We start from the raw sequence: 25,019 nt of genomic DNA on the forward strand, positions 1-25,019 counted from the left end.
ACGTGGGGAGGTAGGTGAGTTTGGGTCCACAATGAAGGGTAGCAGGGTGGGAAGTGTATATGGGGGAGTTGGAGTGGGTTTCCGGGGACAGTTCCTGTCCCAGTAGGGGCCTATGGTTTTAGCTCAGCAAGAAGACACTTACTTACAGGGTAGAGGCAGGGTCAAGGATCAGGAGGGGGTTATACTCCAGAACACGACATGCTACAATAATCCACAGCAGAGGTCAAGATTATGACCTGCAATGTCAATGGCCTTGGCAATAAAATTACGCGCACTGTAGTTGTAGGAAGCTGCCTCTATATACTATCTCCAAGTGAGAGATAGTGTGCAAGGGTTACCCTTATAGGTTGATAGTGGCAAAATTAGATAATACTAATGCTCTATTTTGTGGTAGTCTGGTCGAGCAGTAGGCTTATCAGAGGGTAGTATTAAGCACTTATTGTACACACACAGCCAATAAATGAGAACACAAACTCAAAGACTTAACTCCAGGCCAATGGGTTTTTGTATAGAAACATTTTCTTTTCTTAATTTATTTTAGAACCACAAAATTCAGAATTCAAGTACATAAATTGTAAGGTACTTCACATAAGTAAATATAGGACTTGGAATGATAACAGTAAGGTACACAGTTTGGGCAAAAATGCCAATAAGCTATTTTAAAAGAGGACAGTGCAAAATTCAACAGTTCCTGGGGGAGGTAAGTACAAGGCAGCCCACCGTTGTGGGTTCAAGCCAAACACCCAGCACCAGCAACAAAGGCCTGGTCAGGTGCAGAGGTCAAAGTAGGGCCCAAATAGCATAGGCGCCTATGGAGAACAGGGGTGCTCCGGTTCCAGTCTGCTAGCAGGTAAGTACCTGCGTCCTCAGGGAGCATACCAGGGTTTTTTTTGTAGAGCACTGGGGGGGTCCCAGACAGGCACACAAAATACAGCGGCACAGTGCCAGCTGGGTGCAGTGTGCAAAGTAGGTGTCGGGTTTTAAATAGAAATCAATGGAGGGACCTGGGTGTCACTCTGGTGATGCAGGCAGGGCAAGGGGGTGTTTCTCTGGCCAGCCACCAACTGGTCAAAGATGAGGGCCGCCTGCTGGTCACTCTTGCACCAGTAGTTCATTCCTCTCTGGCCTGGGGGCTGCGGGTGCAGTGCTTCTTCCAGGCCTTGAGTTCTTTGTTACCGGGCAGCCATAGTCAGGAGGAGCCGCTGGATCTCCTCTGCAGGCGTCGCTGTGGGGGTGCAGGGAGGTCGTCAGGGTTTCCACGTCGTTGTAGTCGCCTGGTGGTCCTCTCTGTGGTGTTGCTTCTTCTGGACATGAGCCGGGGGCGTTGGGTGCAGAGTGTGGAGACTCACGCTTCGGGAGTGAGGCTGGAGTCTCTTTAAAGATGGTTTCTTTGTTGTAGTTTTGGACAGATCCGCAGTCCAATGGAGTTTCTTGGTCCTTTAGTTGCAGGTCAGTCCTCTGAGTCCTCAGAGGTAGCTGGTCCCACTGGATGCATCGCTGTGCAGGTTGTCTGAGTCTGGAGACAGGCCAGTAGGGGTGGGGCCAAGTCAGTTGTCATCTCTGTTGTCTCTGCAGGGCTTCCAGTTCAGCAGTCCTTCTTCTTGTTTCAGGTTGCAGGAATCTGATTTCCTGGGGTCAGGGTGCCCCCTAAATACTCAATTTAGGGGTGTGTTCAGGTCTGGAGGGCAGTAGCCAATGGCTACTGTTCTAGGGGATGGCTACACCCTCTTTGTGCCTCCTCCCTGTGGGGAGGGGGCACATCCCTAATCCTATTGGGTGGAATCCTCCAAAACAAGATGGAGGATTTCCTAAGGCAGGGGTCACCTCAGCTCAGGGCACCTTAGGGCCTGTCCTGTTGGAGGGTGACTCCTCCTTGTTTTTCTCATTATCTCCTCCGAGCTTTCTGCCAAAAGTGGGGGCTGTGTCCCGGGGTGGGCATCTCCCCTAGCTGGAGTACCCAGGGGCATTGTAACACAAAGCCTGAGCCTTTCAGGCTCACTGCTAGATGTTACAGTTCTTGCAGGGGGGAGGTGTGAAGCACCTCCACCCAGCGAAGGCTTTGTTTCTGGCCCAAGAGAGCACAAAGGCTCTTACGCTAGGGGGACAGAAACTTGTCTCAGTGGCAGGCTGGCACAGACCAGTCAGTCCTGCACTGAAGCATTGGGTAAAATACAGGGGGCATCTCTAAGATGCCCCCTGTGTGCATTTTTTGTTTTTATAAATTCAGGTCTGGCATCAGTGTGGGTTTATTAATCTGAGAAGTTTGATACCAAACTTCCCAGTGCTTAATGTAGCCATTACGGAGCTGTGTCGTTATGAGTATCTCCAAGACCATATATGAGTATCTCACAGACCATATAATTAACATGGCCACATTGTACTTACAATGTCTAAGAATGGGCTTAGACAATGTAGGGGCATATTGCCCATGCAGCTATGCACCCACCTGTGGTTTAGTGCACCTTGCCATAGGGCTTTAAGGCCTGCTAGAGGGGTGACTTAACTGTGACTTACCTGTGCCACAGGCAGTATTTGGTGTACATGGCATCCTGAGAGGGATGCCATGTCGACTTTGCCTTTTTATACCCACCAACACACACTATCTGCAATGGCAGTGTGCCTGTGTTAGGTGAGGGGTCCCTCAGGGTGGCACAACACATGCTTGCAGCCCTTAGGGATCTTCCCTGGTCTTGGTACCACTGGTACCTTTTACAAGTGTGTCAGGGGTGTGCCAATTGTGGAAACAATGGTACATTTTTATTGAAAGAACACTGGTGCTGGGGCCTGGTTAGCAGGATCCCAGCACACTTCCCAGTCAAGTCAGCATCAATATCATGCAAAAAGTGGGGGTAACTGCAACAGGGAGCCATTTTCCTTATCCTGATTCAGGGAACTTACTTGAAAGGGAACAGATACAAGGCACTAGATCTAATGGGCTACTCCCTGGTTGCACACACGGGTTACACATCTAGTTTGAAGGGGGCTGGAATAATTGTCAGCATAAAGGTGGCATATACTCTCGGCGACACGCGTGCAGACCCCTTAGGTAGGTACGTCATGCAGACAGGCACCTGGGAGGGTCCAACTATAAACATTTGCTCACTTTGTGCCTCCCAGGATGCAAGGGGACACATTCCGAGAGTTGGGAGGTGAGTTACTGGGCCTGCCCAGGGGCTTCCTGATCCTGGGTGGAGATATGAAGGATGTCATGGATGTGCAGGGGGACAGGTTTTTGGGGCCCAGGGTGGCGGTGGGAGAGAGTACCCTTTGGAAGTTTGTGGAAGCGTTGGGCCTGGTGTACCTAATGGGGAGGAACTGGGTCGTGACAGTCCAGGATGCGAAGGGGCAGGAGTGCAGGACCAGTGTAGACATTGCTGAGGCATTTGCGGACTATTATGAGCGGCTATACGAGTCCATGGTCGAATACTCCGGAAGGGAATGTGTGGAGCTCCTGGAGGATGTGTCCCTGCCGACTCTCACAACTGAGGCCCGTGATGAGCTAGAGGAGGAGGAGGTTGGTCAGGCCCTTCGAGACTTACAGTCTGTAAAGGCAGTCTGGCCCAGTGGTATCCCGGTCGAACTATACAAGTGTACAGTTAAAGAGGCAGCAAAATGTATACTGCAAATGTTCAGGACAGCAAGGATAGAAGGGATCCTGCCAAGGGATCAGAGATTAGCCACAATAGTGGAAATCCCAAAGAAAGGGAAAGACCTAGAGTCTGCGGTTTGTACAGGCCTATTTGGATTTAAAATGTAGCGTTTAAGGTCTTGGCAAAGATCCTGGCCAACAGGCTGCGTAGGGTGATTAGAATACTGATTCATCCTGATCAGGCAGGCTTTATGTTGGGGGGGGGACTAAGCTCAACCTCTGTTGCCTGTATCGGGTCTTGCACATGACCAATGAAGCAGACCATGAGGACGCCGTAGTGCTGGCGTTGGATGCCAGAATGGCATTTTACAGTATTGAATGGCCATATCTATTTGCAGCGCTGGACAGGATGGGATTCGGCCCTGGATTTTGCAAATTGGTGCGGCTCCTATACCGGTGTCCCCTGGCATGGGTGCAGGTGAACGGGTCAATATCTCGCCCGTTTGTGCTTAGCAGTGGGACGAGACAGGGATGTCCCTTGTCCCGTATGATTTTTGCACTGGCGCTTGAGCCACTAGCGCCTTGGATACGGCAAGATTCTTTGGTATGTGGGATAGAAGGGCAGGAGGGATGGGAGGAGCTATTCTCCTTTAAATGCAGATGATATTCTGCTCTATGCGGTGAGAGTGACGGTGGACAGGCTGCTCCATATCTTCCAAGTATTTGGTAGTTACTCAGGATCCCAAATCAACTGGGACAATTTGTTGGTCTACCCGCTCACGGGGGTGCCCCGGAACTACTTACGCAGTGTGTCGCCCCAGTGGCGACTGATGGGTTATGTTACCTAGGTATTTCTGTCACATGCGATGTGCCCATGTTCCTGGAAGAAAACTTGTTGGTGCAACTGAGGCGCTTCCAGGCGGATGCCTTTCATTGGAGGTGGCTCCTGGTCTCTCTGATGGGACGTGTGGTGCTCTTCAAAATGATGGCCCTGCCGCTGCTTCTGTATTGTCTGCAAAATACTCCATATGAGGTGCCCCCCGGAGTATTTCAGAATATTAATAGTGAATTGAGGAACCTGCTGTGGCACAGGGATAGCTTGCGCATCTCCCTAACTAAACTCCAGAGGGGAGTGTTCAAGGGAGGCCTGGCGGTACCGGATGTGCGTACGTATTACTGGGGATCACAACTGCACGGTCAATAACTGGGTGTTAGCGGCATTAGACGACCTAGCATTTAGGCTGGATAGAGAGGCAATGGTACCTCTGGGCTTTCATACGCTCCTGTATGGGGGCGACCAGTTGGGTCGACTGCCGTTTCATACACAGTCAGTGGTTAAATCCTGGAGGGCGGCCAATAGATTTATAGGATGGGAAGGGAAACTAACAGACAGAACCCAACTTTGGTCCAGCACACTGTTGCAGAATGTGTGGAAACTCCAGGGTTTTAAGGTGGGAGCTCATCGGGATAGAGTTCCTGGGTGATGTATGGAGAGGAGAAGCACTATTGACCTTTTGAGTACCTTGAACGTGAATATGAGATGAGACAATGGGAACATTATAGGCTGCTGCAGCCTGGCAGCGTGCTCCACAGACACACAGTAGAAGGACAGAACCATTGACGAGTAGGGCTATCTCACGGATATACAAAAAAATTAAGACCCCCCTGAGGACATTACAGTCCGCCTGCAAAAATGACTTAGGAACACTTGACGATAAGGACTGGGTGGAGGCGATGCAACCCCCCAGGGAGGTGGGCATAAAGGCCTGTTTCCGTCTCATACAGTTCAGGATTCTACACAGAGCAGAACACTATTACATAGGATGGGTCGATTGACTACGACAGATGTGCCAGGGGATGGGATGCGGCAGGTTCCTTCTTCCACACCCTGTGGGGATGCCCAAACATTCAGGAATATTGGGAGAGGGTGGTTCAAATAATGGGTACGGTAAATGGACTGCACACAACCCTAGAGGCGAAATGGTTGCTATTGGCCATTACTGCCGATGAGGGGTGGCCCAGATACGCAAAGATTTTTCTAAAATTTGACTCATTACACGGGAATGGGGGTGAGGTACCCTCCAAGAATCACAGACTGGGAGAGGGACTTGGACTGGTTCCAAAGAGCAGAACAAGTGATTTACAACAGCAGGGGATGCGTGAAGAAATAAAAAATAATATGGTCAAACTGGGAGGCATATAGAGACACAGGAAGTCCACTCCCAGGAAGTGAGGGAAGACAAGAGTGACTGGGTGTGACACAAGATGATTTAAGAACAATGATCATGTAATGTTGGTCGCACGCCGTATTTTATTGTATACCTTGATTGAGATACCATGCCTATGTAATTGATATGGGTTCCAATGTATGATGAACTTTGTTTAGAATAAAAAGATTTGTTTTAAAAAAGGATGTTAGATTGCCACAAAGCACTACCATTGACTGACATGCAAACAAATGTACAGCTATTCTCCAGCCATACCCCCCACCCTCTTTAAAACTTTGCAGCTAGCAGTGTGCCCCTTTGGACCTTGTGCCAATTTGTTTTTCAAGTATCAGAAACATAAGTAATTTTGTATAATGTTCCATTATTTAGACAGTGATTTTTCTATCTAAGTTACTTACATCTACATTAATTTAACCTTTTTCCTGCTGTGTCCCCACAACCCCCACTGCTAAGGCTTTTTTGGATAATTTGGAGTAGTTTACACTTAAGCATCCATCACGTTTTCACCACATACGCTGTCCACAATACATTTCTGTTGTTTTTTTTCCAGCAACCTATGGATTCTAAATGTGCCCAGGCTTTATGGATTACCCTGAAGTAAACCTTGGAAATAGTTAAAATATAGCTAAGATTTATATATTTTTTTTTTGTTTTTGTTTATTTTTTAAAAAGGTTTTATGGAGCAAAAATGTGAGAAAATGCTACTCACTACCCCCAACCCCAAAACCCCTCTCCCTTCAGAAATAGCACTTGGGAATGGTTTGCAACTATAATTTTTGGTCACAATGATTGAAAAAAGAAAAACACTGTCAGTTTTGCCAGAGCCTTCTAGTTAAGGGATGTATAGGGTTTGTAGGTTTGCCAATACCCCAAGGTACTCAGATTCAGAAACTGAGCTAAAACACAAAATTGTTTTTCATTTGGTCATGAGTTTACAACAATTATTAAAGCAAAAGAAGCAGAATGAAAAATGTCTATTAAGGAAGTCTATGTATTTCTGGAATGAGCATAAGATACAGAGTTTATGAACAGTGGTTATTCTTACATCACACAATTGGAGTGTACTTCCACTAGTATATGATTTGCATGGTATTATTCAAACTGTGAGCGTCCCATAACACTAGCTAACATCCAAAATGCAGCTACATAAAATTGTTAATAACAATTGTTTTTGCATTCTATGGTCCCATAAATGTATCAATTTAAAAAAACTAAAATGGTACATCACTTGTGTGGGGTGTGGGTAGACATGCTGCCTGCAACAGTAAACAACCCAAAACGTAACATTGAATCATGCAAATTTTCCCCAGCAAATTTTCCCTCTTTTCCTATTGTGGGTGTCTTTGCATTTTGTACAGTAGCTCATCCGCCACCTACAGAAAGCTAGCAAACCGGACAACTTTTAAAAAATAGTTACCGAGATGTATCTATGGTGTGCTTACTTACCTCACTCTCAATATTTTTGATCCCTAATCCCACACACCTCACAGATGTATTTTAAAAAGCAAAAAAAAAAAAATCATCACATTTATGGAGCATGCTGGAAACTTTGGGAAGCCACACACTTCCTTGCACCTGGAATTTCCGCCAAGTCTCGGACCAGAAGTGTTGCTTGGTGTGAGTAGACCTAGTGGCTCGGACAGAAAACGCCACAAAATGCAACTTTTATGCAGGACATTTTTCAAGTGAAAACTCATCATAATTTATAGTGTGTGTACCTCCTACATTTTGCAACCATAGATCAACCGGTACCCAGAGAAACTAGCCAAATTGTACCTTTTTATTTATTAATTATTATAAAACTACTCACATAGTGAAAAGTGAAGGATGGCATTACTTGCATGAATCACATTTTGTTTGTTTTTTGCTAGAATGCTCCAACAAACCGCAAATTATGAATGAAATCACATAATTTTCTCAAGTTTCTATTACTGAAACTTCTGGAACGTGTGTCGGGAGCCACAAAACTACTACCGCCCTGCATTCCCCCACCTGAATCAAAAAAGAACGTCACAACTTGTGTGTCTGGGCCTACAGCAGCAACAGGAACGGTTCCAACCAAGGACTAGGGTATCTGAACAGTTAACGTTAATTTGAGTGGTCACCGTTGGTGACCGTGTGGCCAGTCCGTAAACCTATAAAGCCAGTAGCTGAGACTCTGTTGTCCGGTCAAAGTCCAGGGAGCGAGCATCCAAAACCAGAATTTATACAGAGAGTTTTAAAAAGGACAGTTTCTTTTGCATTAAGGCAATAGGTATTCCTGCTACATGCTGTGGTGTGACACTCATTTTTGTTGAGAGCACACCATGAACTCCAGTATGGGAACTTTCTGTCAAATCTGATAAATCTTAAAAACTTTGGTCTGTCAATATTTTTTTTTTGGGCTACAACAACATCATTTGGTCAACCATTGAAGCCAGGATTGGTCACTTGTTTTATGGTTTCAAATTTTGAAATTAACGCACTATATTGTTCCTATTTTGCTAATTTCTTTCTGCAAGGTTTTATGCTTCAGGAGGCCACATATGTGGACCTAGTGGAAGCTCAGGAGCCAAGCCTCATTAGACCTTGTTGCCACTGTGCAAAGCCATATATCATATTCACCCTCCATTTGCACAGTGGGTGGTAAGAAATCAAGGTCTCTTTTTTTCTGTATTTAAATCCACCAGCAAAGTAACTTAAAACTTTAGTAATTTGTCCAACTTTCCCTTTTTAACTGCTACATTTGTTTCTAATTAGAGGTGTGCAAGCCAACAAATTTTCCATCTCTAAATTTTCAAGCTTAAAACATCTTTTTTTTTCCTCTCAGTGCACCATTTGACAATTTTTATGGATTATCTGTTTATTCAAAGTTGGCCAATTTTAAATTTTTCTAAAACATGCCATGCTCATTAAGAGACTTTATTTGCCTAGAATCAGACCCGCTTTTTTTAGGCGATAAAGCAAATATCAGTCCCTGGTTTTCCCGTTAACATTGTACAATTCATCCATTTGATCGCTACTACTTTATACTCCGTATTGTACCCAAGGTTTTAAGATTCTTTTAAATAACTCATTATCGGCACGTGAAGTAGGAGTGGAAGCAATGCTGAATCTACAATAAAATTAAATTGTTTTCATTTTAAGTTTCAAAATGAGCAGGAGGTGCGTTGCAGTAAAGCCACTTTCGTGACACATGAGTAGCTTCTTCACCTCTGTCAAACTCCAGATATAGTACTTTTTCGATTCTTGTGTTTTTTTTCCCCTAACCTTCAAACACTAACTACGTTTGGGCTCCATAAGTACCAATTGATTTCCATTATATCTCTTTAATGGGCTCCTTCAACTTGCACAAAGACTGCTAAACATGGACTGTTCCACATTTAGAACTGGATTTCCAGTTTTTTCCAAATGACCAGTGGTGAGTATAAATTTTACATCTCTTCAAATCTGTTGTAACTATAACTACTATCCTGTAGTCAATATGAACTGTTGTCATTCATAACAGTCCACCATGAGTAAACCATTATTCTTCTATTACTTTCTGAAAGTTAAGGTGTATGCGTGGAAACGTTCCTTTTCTTTTTTTACAAAAGTTTTTTAATTGCTGAAATAATGCTCCAACGTATCATATTGGATTTTTAGATGTGGAGCTTCCATTTAAACTATTATGGAGGCTCTTTGATTGAGCTCCTGCAACAAGAGACAATGCAAATAATTTGCACGAACAAGAGACGCACGTGTCCCGCCACCTGCCACTGGGAAAACACCTGGGGAATAACCAACTAACGACATTGGTGTATAATAGTGTGTTATCCTTTGCTCTACCAGCCAAAAGAATGGTGTCCATTGAAATACTTGTTTTTTAATTAAACATGGTATTTATCATCACACACAAGATAGAACATAGTGTGTGCAAAATAATAGTCTTTCTTAGAACTGTAGTCTACAACTGTTTTTTGTGGGCTCCTTTTGTCTCTTACCCACTATTAGACCCAGGCTATTCCTCAGTCTAGTGTGGTGACATACAGCCTGCTAGTTAATATGAGTCTTTAAAGTCACAACATAACCTGGCTGTGGTCTATGCGTTTTTGTGCCCTCTGTTATAAAGTTTCAGTTTTAGACACCCACAGGCTCTGCACCAGAAAGTTCAAGCTTGTATACCATGAAAGATCTACAGGCAGCTATCAAAATGCTCTGCGCTTGTGTGACAAACTCCGCAACGTTTGGTGCTGGCAAGGAAGAGCAGGGTATTTGGGATCGGCTCTGGATGTGGATCTTCGCACTGCTTTACAGACTTGACGGTAAAGTGCCTTGGCTTGTTTTTTTTATTTATATATATATATATATATATATATATATATATATATATATATGTATTTTTTTCATTTTGGATATTTTTATTGATACACTTAAAACCCTCCTTAAACAAGATGCTGGTGGGGTGATATAGGTCAAGCTTTGGTACATACATATGGAAAATAAACCCCTCAATCCCCCCCATGCTCCCCCATCCCTCATCCCACCCCTCCAAACTTCAACACTCACTCCCAACATCACATTTCTCCCACTCATGGTACACAAACTTTATAGATTTACAATCTACATGGGGTGTTAGAGGGAGGTAGTACCTCTCTTGGGGGAACATGTTGTGCGCTTCGAAGTAGTTCATCCACCTTGGTCCTCACTCACTCATCACTCATCTCTCACCTGTTGCTCCTTGTAGCAGTTTGCATTCAACAGTGGACACACCCCGTGCAACAGCTTCAACTGGCTTGCAAAACGATGGGGGAAGGTAGCAAATGGTGCTGAACTCTGGTAGGTTAGGCTTGTCTACCTATGCCTGCGAAGACTGGGTCCAGCAGACTGCATAGGGATCATAAAAAGATTTGGTAAATGGGCAGGAAGGCGGACTCGGCAAACTGCTGTGGAGCACAAATAGGGAACAGTCAGACACATTCGTACAATGCAGGGAATCCATTGCATCCCTACCTATCTCCAGTTGTCTCGACTATGTTGTGCACTGGATCAAGATAGGCGGAAGCAAGAGAGTGAGGCTGACGACCTACACAACTCTCCCTCACTGTAATCCAGTTCACGCTCATCCTCACTCGTCCATCCATCAAGTCCTGTGTCGGTGGGCAAATGACAAAGCAGCAGGTGCGGATACACCGGAAGCTGTGGACACAACACCACACACAGGTGACCCAGGGTAATGGGTTGCTTTATTCTGTACCGAAACAGCAGTATTGTTCGGCAGCACTCTGGGTGTCTGAGTAGCCCTATTTATGATTGGTCTGCTCACCACCAAGGTCTGAAGAAGGCGCTAGAAAAAGGTCCCCTAAACATGGCCTGCTGGCCACAGCATGCGGGAGCCCAAAAATGTGGTAGCATCACTAAGAAGAAAATAGCAGTGACTACGCTCAACATTTGCACATTGAATGTTCGCACGCTCATGGATACCTCTAAAACAGACAGACCTGGGAGACTGACAGCAGTTGCCAAAAAATAATTCAGCAGGTACAACATCCAGTTCGCACCCCTAAGAGAGAACAGCGTCCGATACGAAGGAGCCAAAGAACGTCTTGGAGCAGGAGTGGGTTGCAATCACATCTAATCTGATCAGCAAAATAGCCAGCCACACAAAAGTATTTGACAATCGATGCATCTCTGCGGCTCCCCTTGAAGGAAAGCGTTGCACCACCTTTATCAGTGCATATGATCCCACCATGGGGGCAGAGGACATTGAAGACATGTTTAAGGAAGACTTTAACTCCCTCACAGTATCGGTGCCCAAGGAAGACAAGCTTGTTATCTTATGCACTTCAGTGCCAAAGTTTGTGCTGACTAACAGACATAGGAGGGAGTCATTGGGAAGAATGGAGTTGGCAAAAGCAACAGCAGTGGTCATCTGCGTTTGGAAACCTGTGCAGCTCATGACCTGTTGATCGCAAACAGCTTTCTGCCTACACAACTGTAACAAGACATCCTGGATGCACCCATGCAGCAAGCACAGGCATCTCATTGATTACGTTATAGTAAGGGGAAGGGACAAGTAGGATGTCAGTGACTGAGGTCATGTACGGCAAAGACTGCTGGACAGACCACAGACTCAATCTCTCAAAACTCAACATGCACATCCAGCCCATGCGGTGCCCGCAAGGCCAAAGGCACAATACGCGAGTGAATGTCAGCAAGTTATAACACCACTTTGTGCGCCAGAAGCTCAGGACGGAGCTCAACTGTAAGCTTATCAATTCAGCTTTTGCACAAACGGTGCAGAATTTGGACTAGGCAGCTTTTTAGTATCCTTGACAAGTCTTTCTCTATCAATTCCGAAGCTTTTGACCGCACGCCGCAAGTCGCCATCAACACCTCCCTGGTAGAACCTCCAAAGGAATCAGAAGATAAGGAAGCAATTAAGCTTCTCTCTAATGATTAAGCACATGGCTCTGACTACAGAGAAAGGTAAACAGCTAATCTTGTATCCTGAATTTTTCACACATGTTAACTGTGTTTCAAAGTGAGCAAGTAGCTTTTTAAGTTTACTGTGCTCCCCTTTCATGTCTTCACAAAACTGATGATGGTGGTGTCAGCTCATTGGCGAGGGGCTGTCTTCATCTTTGAGCACAAACAAAGGTTATCTTTCAGTTTTTCCAGCCTGTTAGCGGGTGCCTGACCGATCTTCCATGTTAGTCACACGCTGTCAATAGTATTTCAAGCAGCTTAATTCACTATAGCAGCCTTAAAATGTTTTGTTAGAGCACACTGAAATCTTACATTTCTTTATGAAGATTTTCTCGTGAACTCCATTTGAGCCTAATCACTAGATGTTTGTTGACGATACAATTTTTTTCTTTTTTCCCCGCAATTACTTCTTACATAACGGTTAACGAGCACCTAACCCTCTCTGTATCCACACATTTAACTACCATCTATTGAGGCAAGCTGGTTCTCTTTTCAAAAAGTGTTCACTCTTTCACGTTGGTCTAAATATCGTCCTGACGACTTTTTCTCTACCTTCTCATTCTTACATATATGTGACCCACAGTGGTCATTCATCGTACTAAACAACGCCAAATGGATGATCAGCTTTTTATTTGTTGATTGCTGTGAAAATTAGGCAAGCTGATGAGAGAAGAGGACCATCTCCAACTATCTTTTTCTTTCTGTTAAAAAGTGCTATGCCTTGGCGAAGAAGCAGGCTTCTGATGGCTTATATGCTCCTTCCACCAGAGCGGAGGCAGCTACTATAGAGAGATATTCTATGGTATCCATTCTCAAAAAACGAATGTGTGGGTGTAAATTGTCAATCAGAGAAACACCTTAATTACCTTTGTTAACTTATGTTCATCCATGTAATGTTTTTTTTTTTTACAATTCCAATGTTTAGATTTTCTTCATTTTGTATTTTTTTGTTATTTTAAAGAACAATGGATGCCACAAAGTAAAACCAGATTCTGAATTATATACGCAGTGATGTGTACCCTGATGATTTCAGTAAAATAATGAAGCATGGATTACGGAGACTTTCCAAAACATTCACCATTGATGGTAAGTTAGTTTTCAAATTGCTTTGGAATTAGAAAATGGTTATACATTCATAAAATGTACTGTACTTGTTTGAATGAAGCTTCATTAATTGGTGATCCTTTCACTGATATTGATCTACCTACTTCTGTGTTAACAAATATTGTTTAGTCTAATTCATTTAATTATATTTAATTTTTTTAAATGATTGTTAACATGTATGTGTATATATATATATCTATATATATATATATGTATATATATATATATATATATATATATAACTTTCAACTCTCCCTTAGATATCAGGAGAACCAGGACACCTCCAATATGAAAATTCAATTTATTTCAGCACAGAAACCTTCTGTGCTGAAATAAATTGAATTTTCATATTGGAGGTGTCCTGGTTCTCCTGATATCTAAGGGAGTGTTGAACGTTATATTAGGGCCTCTCGGAGCCCACCCAGGACCGCTGTGTGGAGCACCTGCATTCCCGGACCTGTGTACGAAATATATATATATATATATATATATATATATATATACATATATATATATATATATAAACAAAACCAATACTGCACCTTCACTCAAGTCACTTACTATTCCGGTGAATCACAGCAAGGCGGCATCCCCTCTTACAGACATCAAAACGTTGTCAAAACCTCACGGGGACCGATGTCCCATGACGAAGAGCAACAAGCCGTGATTCCAAGTTGACAAGAACGTGTTTAATAAAAAAAATGCAATCCTGACACGTTTCGGAGCAGTAGCCCCTTGCTCACAGGTCATATCCAGTGCAAAACAATGCATGCATTTAAATCAGAAAACAACTAAACAACATTAAAAAAGGACTCACAGGTACTTGTTGCAAATACGTCGGCCATTTTCAAGTGGAATCCATACACTACAGCCTATATTTAATTATATATTACTTGCTTTTAATGTATCTTTCGTGCAACACCTGCAGTAAATAGAAATCTTCCTTTAAACGTTCTCATGTTTTTTTTGTCAAATTAGGTGAAAAGCTGTTCTTTGTAGGAAAGGGGAAGAAGGCACAAGTTATCGTTGGTGAAGAATTGGCAAAACTAATTTTAATAAGTTAGATTCTTCACTAATTGGAGGTCACTCTGGAATTGACAAAACCAAAAAAGGTATTGGCAGCTGTTTCTATTGGCCAAACATGACTGTTGATATTGAACAGTGGGTGAGTTATGCATTGCTAATCTTTCAAAATAACTTCTAGGTAAAACTTTTCTTTTCTTTTTTTATGTTTTTATTGCAACATACTTGTAAAGCTATTGTTAGGCAAAAGTTTTTCATTCCTAATCAAGGTATTTCTGCACACATCAATCAGTCGAGCAATCAGACACTTTTAAAGTGTGGCTTATCACCCATGGAGGCTCAAATCACTGTTGCGGACTTGCTGCACACTCGGCAATCCATGTCTTTAGATCCTTTGTGAGCTGGTTCAATGAGGCTGCATGTCTGAGTTTGAGTGGAAGCGTGTTTATTAACTGGGCTACAAGGTAAGAGAAACATCTGCCTTAAGATGTGCTCTTCCTGATTCTGTGGATGGCAGCAAGGGTGGGTTTGGAGGATAAGACCTGTCTGGTGGGGGGGGGGGGTGAGGAAATGCCTTCCTTGGCATGGTTACCCCCTGACCTTTTGCCGATGCCAGTTATGATTGAAAGTGTGCTGGGACCCTGCTAACCAGGTCCTAGCACCTGTGCTCTTTCCCTGACCTGTACCTTTGTTCCCACAATTGGCACAGCCCTGGCACACAGGTAAGTCCCTTGTAAATGGTACCCCTGGTACCAAGGGCCTGTTGCCAGGGAATGCCTCTAAGGGCTGCAGCATGCCTGAAGCCACCCTGGGGACCCCTCACTCAGCACATGCACACTGCCTCACAGCTTGTGTGTGCTGGTGGGGAGAAAATGACTAAGTCAACATGGCACTCCCCTCAGAGTGCCATGACCACCTCTCACTGCCTGTGGCATAGGTAAGTCACCCCTCTGGCAGGCCTTACAGCCCTAAGGCAGGGTGCACTATACCACAGGTGAGGGCATAAGTGCATGAGAACTATGCCCCTTCAGTGTCTAAACAAAACCTTGGACATTGCAATTGCAGGGTAGCCATAAAAGAGTATATGGTCTGGGAGTTTAACAAACACAAACTCCACAGTTCCATAATGGCTACCCTGAAATCTGGAAAGTTTGGTATCCAACTTCTCAGCACAATAAATGCACACTGATGCCATTGTGGGATTTATTTTAAAATACACCCAGAGGGCATCTTAGAGAGGCACCCAGAATACAAGTCTGACTCCTAGTGCTAGGCTGACCAGTTTCTGCCAGTCTGCCACAACCAGTCGAGTTTCTGGCCACATGGGGAGAGTGCCTTTGTCACTCTGTGGCCAAGAACCAAGCCTGTACTGGGTGGAGGTGCTTGTCACCTCCCCCTGCAGGAACTGTAACACCTGGCGGAGAGCCTCAAAGGCTCATGCCTTTTGTTAAAACACCCTAGGCCATCCCAGCTAGTGGAGATGCCTGCCCCTCCGGCCACTGCCTCCACTTTAGGCAGCAAGGCTGGAGGAGATGATGAGGAAAACAAGGAGGAGACACCCACCAGTCAGGACAGCCCCTAAGGTGACCTGAGCTGAGGTGACTCCTGCCTTTAGAAATCCTCCATCTTGAGATTGGAGGATTCCCCCAATAGGAATATGGATGTGCCCCCATCCCCTCAGGGAGGAGGCACAAACAGGGTGTATCCACCCTCCAGGACAGTAGCCATTGGCTGCTGCCCCCAGATCTAAACAACCCCTAAATTGAGTATTTAGGGGCGACCCTGAACCCAGGAAATCCGATTCCTGCAACCTACACAAATAAGGTCTGCTGACCTGAAATCCCCACAAAGACAACGGAGACACCAACTGACTTGGCTCCAGCCCTACCAGCCTGTCTCCAGACTCAAAGAGCCTGCACAGCGACGCATCCAGCAGGGACCAGCGACCTCTGAGGACTGCCCTGAACCCAAAGGACCAAGAAACTCCTGAGAACAGCAGCACTGTTCACAAACTGCAACATGTTTGCAACTTCGAAAGAACTCTTCTTTCCTGTCGGAAGCGTGAGACTTCTCACTCTGCACCCAATGCCCCCACCTCGAGCTCCAGAAAAGAAATACTGCAGAGAGGACTCCCAGGCAACTGCGATAACGTGAGTAACCTGAGTTGACCTCCCTGCACACCCACAGCGATGCCTGCATGGATGATCCAGAGGCTACCCCTGACCGTAATTGCCTGTTAACCAGGAACCCGACTCCTGGACCAAGCACTGCACCTACAGCCCCCAGGACCGAGAGGAACCACCCACCAGTGCAGGAGTGACCAGCAGGCGGCCCTCTTCTTAGCCCAGTCAGTGGATGGCCTGAGAAGCCCCTCTGTGCCCTGCCTGCATCGCCTAAGTGACTCCCGGGTCCCTCTATTGCTTCCTATAGCAAACCTGACGCCTACTTTGCACACTGCAACCGGCTCACCCTTTGCCACTGAGGGTGTGTTTCGTGTGCCTGTTTGTGTCCCCCCCCCCACCCACCAGTGCTCTACAAAACCCCCCTGGTCTGCTACCAGACTACACAGGTATTTGCCTGCCAGCAGACCGGAACCAGACAGAGCACCCCTATTCTCCATAGGCATCTATGTGTTTTGGACCCTCCTTTGACATCTGCACTTGACCGGCCCTGTGTTGCTGGTGTGGTGACTTTGGGGTTGCCTTGAACCCCCAACAGTGGGCTGCCTATGCCCAGGAGACTGACTGTGTAAGTGCTTTACCTACCTGGGAAACTTAACCAAGCTTACCTCCCCCAGGAACTGTTGATTTTTGCAGTGTCCACTTTTAAAATAGCTTATTGCCATTTTAACCTATACTGTGTGTACTACTGCTTTAATTTGACGTTCCTTACTTACCTGTATAGAGTACCTTGCATTTTATGTATTTACTTCAAATCTTGTGGTTCTAAAATAAATTAAGAAACAATATTTTTCTATATAAAAACTATTTGCCTTGAGTTAAGTCTTTGAGTGTGTGTTCCTCATTTATTGCCTGTGTGTGTACAACAAATGCTTAACACTACCCTCTGATAAGCTTGACTACACTACCAAAAAATAGAGCATTAGAATTATCTAATTTTGCCACTATCAACGTCTAAGGGCAACCCTTAGACTCTGTGCACACTATCTCTCACTTTGAGATAGTATATACAGAGCCAACTTCCTACATAGATCAAAACAGAACCTCATATATTGCAAATGTGAGGGTGTCACACAGATTATTTCCATTAATAGTAGTGAGCTGCTCCTGTGTTATGATAATGGAAAGACCTCACTATCCCTGAAAATGAGATGTTAAAACTTTTAGAATGTAGACCAGTGTGCCAGTGACCTGGCCTATGAGCAAAAGGCAGAATGGGAAGGGGAACAGGGTCATAGGAAAGCAATCACCAGGAGAAAGTAGAGAAGAAAATGAACCTGCAATGGTAAAGTAACGACAAAGGAAGAGTAGGTTGTAGAAGAAAGTGGGATAAGGTCAAACCAAGTAAGCCTTGGTTGACTTGGAGCTGAGCAGCCCTGCATTTAACAACTTAGGCCAAGGTCATAATACATTTGAAGGCAAGATTTGTTGGCACCACGTGCAATACTCACAAATTCATCTCAACGCCCAGCGCGTCCTCCTTGTGTAACATTGCAACCAATTCACGAATATCACAAAACATCTTTCTCACACTTGTAGGTAGCTGTGCGTCCCCCGCTCCCTCCCAACTTGTTGCCAGGTTTTGATGCAGCTTTAACTGAAGTGCACTGGCTTCCTGGTAAGCAGGTCCCCAGTGCCAGTCTTCCTTCCCTAAAACAAGACACCTGATCCCTTGATCCCAAGTGATAAGGCTCTCTAGCACCCTTGTAAGTCCCTTAGTAAGTGTTACCTAGAGTGCCTAGGTACTGCAGAGGGTCGCTAAGAGCTGTAGCAGAACTTGTTCTTCTCTAAGGGACCCAGCACTGACCTCATGCAGACTGCGTGACAAGGTGCCCCCTAAAAGTGAAAACACAACATGACTTACGGACATTGTGCCATGTCCCCAAAACACTGCATGTAATATTTGTAAGTCACCCCTACAGCAGGCCTTATAGCCCTAAGGCAGGGTGCATAATATTATATGCGTGGTCATATCTGCAAGAGCAGATATGCCCCTGCTATGTCTGTCGTTTCTTGGATATATTAAGTGAACAGGGAATCCATTTTAAATAGATGTGTTGGACACTGATTAATACGAGTTGCCCACCTCCATGATGTCTTCAATGAAAATAGGGATGTTTGGTGTTGAACATCTCATGTTTTATAAGCCCTGGCGATGGATTTATTAATGCACGCATCCAGAGCACACCTTAGAGTTGCCCCCTGAAAACATACTAACTGCTTCTGAGCTAACTGACCAGTTCTAGCCAGTTTGCCACCAACAGACTAGAGTCTGAGATCCGGGGGTGAGAGCCTTTGCTCTTTGGAGGTCAGACACAAAGCTTCTCAGGGTGAGATGTTGGACACCTCTTCCCATAGAATGATCTACATTCCAAGACAGATCTGGTCTCTCTGAGAGGGAGATGCCGACCCCCAGAGCCCATCTGGCACCTGGATATTCAGGAACATTAGCTATGTAGGAGGCATTTTGCATTTCTAGGCTGGACACACCCCTAGTGTGACCAGCCTGAAATGGGCACAGCCTAGGAAATTCTGCTTGTGTCTGGGGGAATTTAGGACGTCTGGACATGGTGTTGCCCACTCCCCACAGAAAGTGGTCATCTATAGAGTGTAGTGACTCCAGGGCGTGTGTAGCTGTAGGAAAGTACCTTTTTTTGGCATGGTTACCCCCACTTTTTGTGTGTCAGTATGCTAACCAGGACCCCAGTTACTATGCACCCCCCCTGTACATTTGTTTGCTGTGACTTCATACCTCCCACATTTGGCATACTGGTGCCCCATATAAGTCCCTAGTATATTATGCCACCCATGGGGACCTATGCAAAATGTGTTTGCAGGACTGCCATTGCAGCCTGCATGTAAAGGTGCATGCACCCTTTCACTGAAGATCACTGCACCAGGTCCCTGTAAGTCACTCCTAAGGCAGGGCCTCCTAGCCCAGAGGGCCTTCTGCAAGTACCGATGTCGGAGGGCACGCCTGCATGAGCAGAGATGCCCCCACAAACTTGTCTCCATTTCCCTGGACTTTATGAGTACGGGGATGCCATTTCACGCATGTACTGGGCATAGGTCACTACCTTTGTCCAGCTGCATAAGGGTAACTTTGAACCTGGGCGTGTTTGTTATCAAACATAACCGACTCGTAGTCCAGGAAGGCAGAACAAAAGAATTTCCTTTAGGGGAGGGAGGCAACACCCTCTTCCTTTGTTGAAAAAAGTGTTAAAGGTCTTGGGAGGGGTAGCCTTGCCAAGCCACTGGTGTGCTTTAATGGCCACCTTTGGTGCCATCCTTACATAAACCAATCTGCACCAGTTGAGGGACCCATAATCCTTGCTCTGTCCCGGAACTGAACAATGGAAATGGGAATGACCACTCCACTGTCTATCACCACCCCAGGGGTGGTGCCCAGAGCTCTTCCAGATGGCCCTTTGATTCTGCCATCTTGACCCTAAGGTGGGCAGAGGCCTCTGGTAGCATCTCAGTGGCCACATCAGGCAGGTGATGTCAAAGCCTTCTCCTGATAGGTGGTCACGTGGTTAGGTCACCAGTTCCCCTTCGAGGGCTATTTAGGGTCTCCCTCTTAGGTGGGTTCCCAGATTCGACATGCAAGACTCCAGCAGGAATCATCTGCATCGTTTACTGAAACTTCTGGCCACTCGAACCGCAACTGGACTCCACAGGGACCTACAATCCGCATCTTCAGCTACGCCTCTGCTCTCCAACATTGTTTCTCTGGCTTCTTCTAGCAACTGCAACATTTCCCCGGCTGTGCATCGTATGTGGGCGGCAAGTCTTCAGTCTGCACTAAGAAGCAAACTTCCCGTGGAATGAAGGAGTCGCTCCTGTGCATCTGCAGGCATTCTGCTGCAATGACGACCGGCTGCATGGATCTCCTCTTCTATGGAACTGTGTGGATCCTGTATCACAGGTGGTGGTCTGGAGTGGTCCTTGGCGTCCTCTCTACCAGCTGTCCAGTTTGGGTGAAGGTAGGACCTTCCCTTCTCCATGCATACTGTCTCTTGCAACTGACAAGGCTTGATGGCACCTCCTCCAGGGGAACTTCAGTCTTTGTGTAGCTCCAGTCCACATCACTCTTCCCTGTGACACTCGGCCCTTCGCATGGTTATTCGGCGACGTGGGACTCCTTTTTAAGGGTCCTGCATGGGCCTCACCGTGACTCCTGTGCTCCTTGCCTGTGAGTCATCTGTGTGCGCTGCATCTTCTTTTTTGGACTCTCTGCACCGCCAAGGGTCGCCAGGGACTCCCCCCGTAGGTTGAGTTCCCCTCCCTTTGCCTTCCTGGTCCCCAACAGCTCCACTTCTAGCAACCACGATATTTGCATTTTCCAAGACTTGTATGTGGTTTTTCCACTCCACAGACTGACTGCAATCCTTCATCCAGCATGGGACGTCCACCGCATCAGCCAGGAACTCTTCACCTGCCCCAGTGTTGACCGTCTTCTTTTCACCGTCGACCAACTCCTGCATCCACCTAACCCCAACACCCCCTACCCCCACTTCCCCTGGTCTTGAGTTTTGTCTGCTGTTTTTCAGTGTTCTCAATTGTTTTTTAAGCCTATTCCTGATTGTTACTGTACATGTATAGTATGTTTACTTACCTACTATTGGAGTATTGCCTAACTAGTGTTTGTATTAATCTAATAAAGAGCCTTTATTTTTGTAGCACTGAGTGCCTTCTTTCATTTGTGTAAGTGCTGTATGACTACAGTGGTATTGCATGAGAGCTTTGCATGTCTCCTAAATAAGCCCTGGCTGCTTATCCACAGCTACCTCTAGAGAGCCTGGCTTCATTGACAATGACTCCACCTCAATCATAAGGGATACATGGACCTTGTATAAGGTGATCATCCCATAGGTAGTCACCACACACCAGGCCAGATTCCTACAGTACTCCAGTGATTACTACCCTTCACTCTCAATACCGCCCCCCAAATTGAGTATTTAGGGGAACCACTGATGCCAGATTGTAGGATGATGGCTCTGGATATGCTATATCAAAATGAGATATTGGTCCTCATTACAACCCTGGCGGTCGGTGTTAAAGCGGTGGTAATACCGCCAACAGGCCAGCAAAAAAAAAATGGAATCACGACCACGGCGGAAACTGCCAACATATACAGCCACGTTAACACTCCGACCGCCACGGCAGTACAAACAAACAGCGCGGCGGTAACCGCCAACAGACAGGCAGAAGACAATGTACCGTCCACCATATCACAACCCGGCAATCCGCCACCTTTTCCGGGGCAGAACCAACACCATATTGGCCCTCAGTACAACCCTGGCGGGCGGTGTTAAAGCGGTGGTAATACTGCCAACAGGCCAGCAGAAAAAAAAATTGAATCACAACCACAGCGGAAACCGCCAACATAGACAGCCACGTTAACACTCCGACCGCCTCAGCGGTACAAACAAACAGCGCGGCGGTAACTGCAACAGACAGACGGAAGACAATGTACCGCCCACCATATCACAAACCGGCAATCCGCCACCTTTTCCGGGTCGGAACCAACGCGAATAAAAACACGGCGGAAACAGTATACAGAAGGGAAAATCACTCACCTCTCCACACCCCACGAGGAACCAGGACGCCATTGAGCCAGAACTGCAGATCCTGCCGGTGATGGTCTTCCTGCTCCTCTATCAGGAGCTCCAACGATGACGGCGACGACCACGGTGAGTACTGGACCTACAACATAGGGGAGGGGGGAGGGAAAAGAGAGTGACACACACACGCAACACACAACACCCCCATGTAGGAGGCTGGCCTGGCTTGTAGTGGGTACCAGAGGTACTTACACCTTGTGCCAGGTCCAGTTATCCCTTATTAGTGTAGAAGAGGTGTTTCTAGCAGCTTAGACTGATAGAAGGTAGCTATGGCAAAGCAGCTTAGGCTGAACTAGGAGACATGCAAAGCTCATACTATACCACTTATATCATATGCACAATATCATAAGAAAACATAATACACAGAGTTACTAATAATAAAGGTACTTTATTTTTATGACAATATGCCAAAAGTATCTCAGTGAGTACCCTCAGTAAGATGGTAAGTACTATACACAAGTTATATGTGCACAAACCAAAATTAGGTAAGTAAGAGCAAGAAAAGTAATGCAAACAGTGTAGAATTACAATAGCTTGCAATAGCAGCACATAGGTATGGGGCAGCAAAAACCATATACTCCAAAAGTGGAATGCGAACCACGAATGGACCCCAGACCTATGTGAGCTTGTAGAGGGTCACTGGGACTGTAAGAAAACAGTGAGGGTTAGAAAAATACCCCACCCCAAGACCCTGAAAAGTAGGAGTAAAGTACACCCACTACCCCCAGAGAACACAGAAGTTGTGATAGGGGGATTCTGCAGGAAGAACAAACACCAGCAGTGCACTGACAACGGATTTCCGGACCTGAGTACCTGTAAGATAAGGGGACAAAGTCCAAAAGTCGTGACAGTGTCCAGGGGGGGCAGGAGCCCAGGAAACCCCAGTTGAAGGTGCAAGGAAGCTGCCACTGGTTGGAAGAAGCTTGGAGTTCTGCAAGAAAGAAGAGGACTAGGAACTTTTCCTTTGGAAGACAGATGTCCCACGTCGCGATGAAGCTTGCAGAGGTGTTCCAACGCAGAAAGACTGCAAACAAGCCTTGCTAGCTGCAAGGGTTGCAGTAGAGGTTTTTGGGTGCTGCTGAGGACCAGGAAGGACCAGGATGTCGCCTTTTGGAGGAGGAGACAGAGGGGGCGCTCAGCAACACACAGAGCCCTCACAGAAGCAGGCAGCACCGGCAGAAGTACCCCAACTGGCACTTAGAAGAAAAGTGAACCAGAGTCCACGCAAAGTAACAAAAGGGAGTCCCACAACACTGGAGGACAACTCAGAAGTTTGTTCACTGCAGGACGGAGTGCTGGGGACCCAGGCTTGGTTGTACACAAAGGAAATCCTGGAAGAGTGCACAGGAGCAGGAGCAGCTGCAAATCATGTGGTCCACAGCTTTGCAGTCTAGAGTGGGGAGGCAAGGACTTACCTCCACCAAACTTGGACTGAAGAGTCAGTGGACTGTGGGAGTTACTTGGACAGAGTTCCTGTGTTCCAGGGACCACGCTCATCAGGATGAGAGGGGACACAGAGGACCAGTGATGCAGTCTTTCGGTGCCTGCGTTAGCAGGGGGAAGATTCCGTCGACCCACAGGAGATTTCTTTAGAGCTTCTGGTGCAGGGTGAAGGCAGGCTACCCCCAGAGCATGCACCACCAGGAAACAGTCGAGAAAGCCGGCAGGATTAGGCGCTGCAATGTTGCTGGTAGTCGTCTTGCTACTTTGTTGCGGTTTTGCAGGCGTCCTGAGCAGTCAGCGGTCGATCCTTGGTAGAAGGTGAAGAGGGAAATGCAGAGGAACTCTGGTGAGCTCTTGCATTGATTATCTGAAGAATTCCCCAAAGAAGAGAAGCTAAATAGCCAGAAAAGGAGGTTTGGCTACCAAGGAAGGAGGATTGGCTACCAAGAGAGATAAGAGTATATCAGAAGGAGCCTCTGACATCACCTGCTGGCACTGGCCTCTCTGAGCAGTCCAGTGTGCCCCCAACACCTCTGTTTCCAAGATGGCAGAGGTCTGGGACACACTGGAGGAGCTCTGGGCACCTCCCCTGGGAGGTACTGGTCAGGGGAGTGGTCACTCCCCTTTCCTTTGTCCAGTTTCGCACCAGAGCAGGGCTGGGGGATCTCTGAACCGGTGTAGACTGGCTTATGCAGAGATGGGCACCATCTGTGCCCATCAAAGCATTTCCAGAGGCTGGGGGAGGCTACTCCTCCCCAGCCCTTCACACCTATTTCCAAAGGTAGAGGGTGTAACACCCTCTCTCAGAGGAAATCCTTTGTTCTGCCTTCCAGGGCCAGGGCTGCCTGGACCCCAGGAGGGCAGAAACCTGTCTGAGGGGTTGGAAGCAGCAGCAGCTGCAGTGGAAACCCCGGAAAGGCAGTTTGGCAGTACCCCGGTTCTGTGCTAGAGACCCAGGGAATATGCAATTGTCCCCCCAATACCAGAATGGTATTGGGGTGACAATTGCATGATCTTAGACATGTTACATGGCCATGTTCGGAGTTACCATTGTGACACTATACATAGTTAGTGACCTATGTATAGTGCACGCGTGTAATGGTGTCCCCGCACTCACAAAGTCCGGGGAATTTGCCCTGAACGATGTGGGGGCACCTTGGCTAGTGCGAGGGTGCCCACACACTAAGTAACTTTGCACCCAACCTTCACCAGGTTGACATTTTGATTAAAGCGATGCGGCCTAATATCGAGAGAGGAAGAGGCCTCCAACGGGTGAGTAAAGTCTGAAGTAGAGGAGCGAAATTCAGTTCATAAAGATCACTTATATTGGCCGAATAGAAAACCCCCAAGTATCTCTTTGGGTTGAGGTTTACACATC

The 25,019-nt window shown here is 46.2% G+C and overlaps 1 long non-coding RNA gene across 1 annotated transcript in view; it reads left to right on the top strand.

Annotated features, from left to right (window-relative positions):
* Nucleotides 1–25,019, top strand: part of LOC138283342 (uncharacterized) — an 86,264-nt gene that overhangs the window by 17,383 nt on the left and 43,862 nt on the right. The window contains exon 2 of the long non-coding RNA XR_011201201.1: nt 13,226–13,350. This is a non-coding gene — a long non-coding RNA (uncharacterized lncRNA). The remainder of the gene's footprint in view (nt 1–13,225; nt 13,351–25,019) is intronic.

Source organism: Pleurodeles waltl, chromosome 3_1, assembly GCF_031143425.1.
Source record: "Pleurodeles waltl isolate 20211129_DDA chromosome 3_1, aPleWal1.hap1.20221129, whole genome shotgun sequence".
Taxonomy (NCBI): Eukaryota; Metazoa; Chordata; class Amphibia; order Caudata; family Salamandridae; genus Pleurodeles; species Pleurodeles waltl.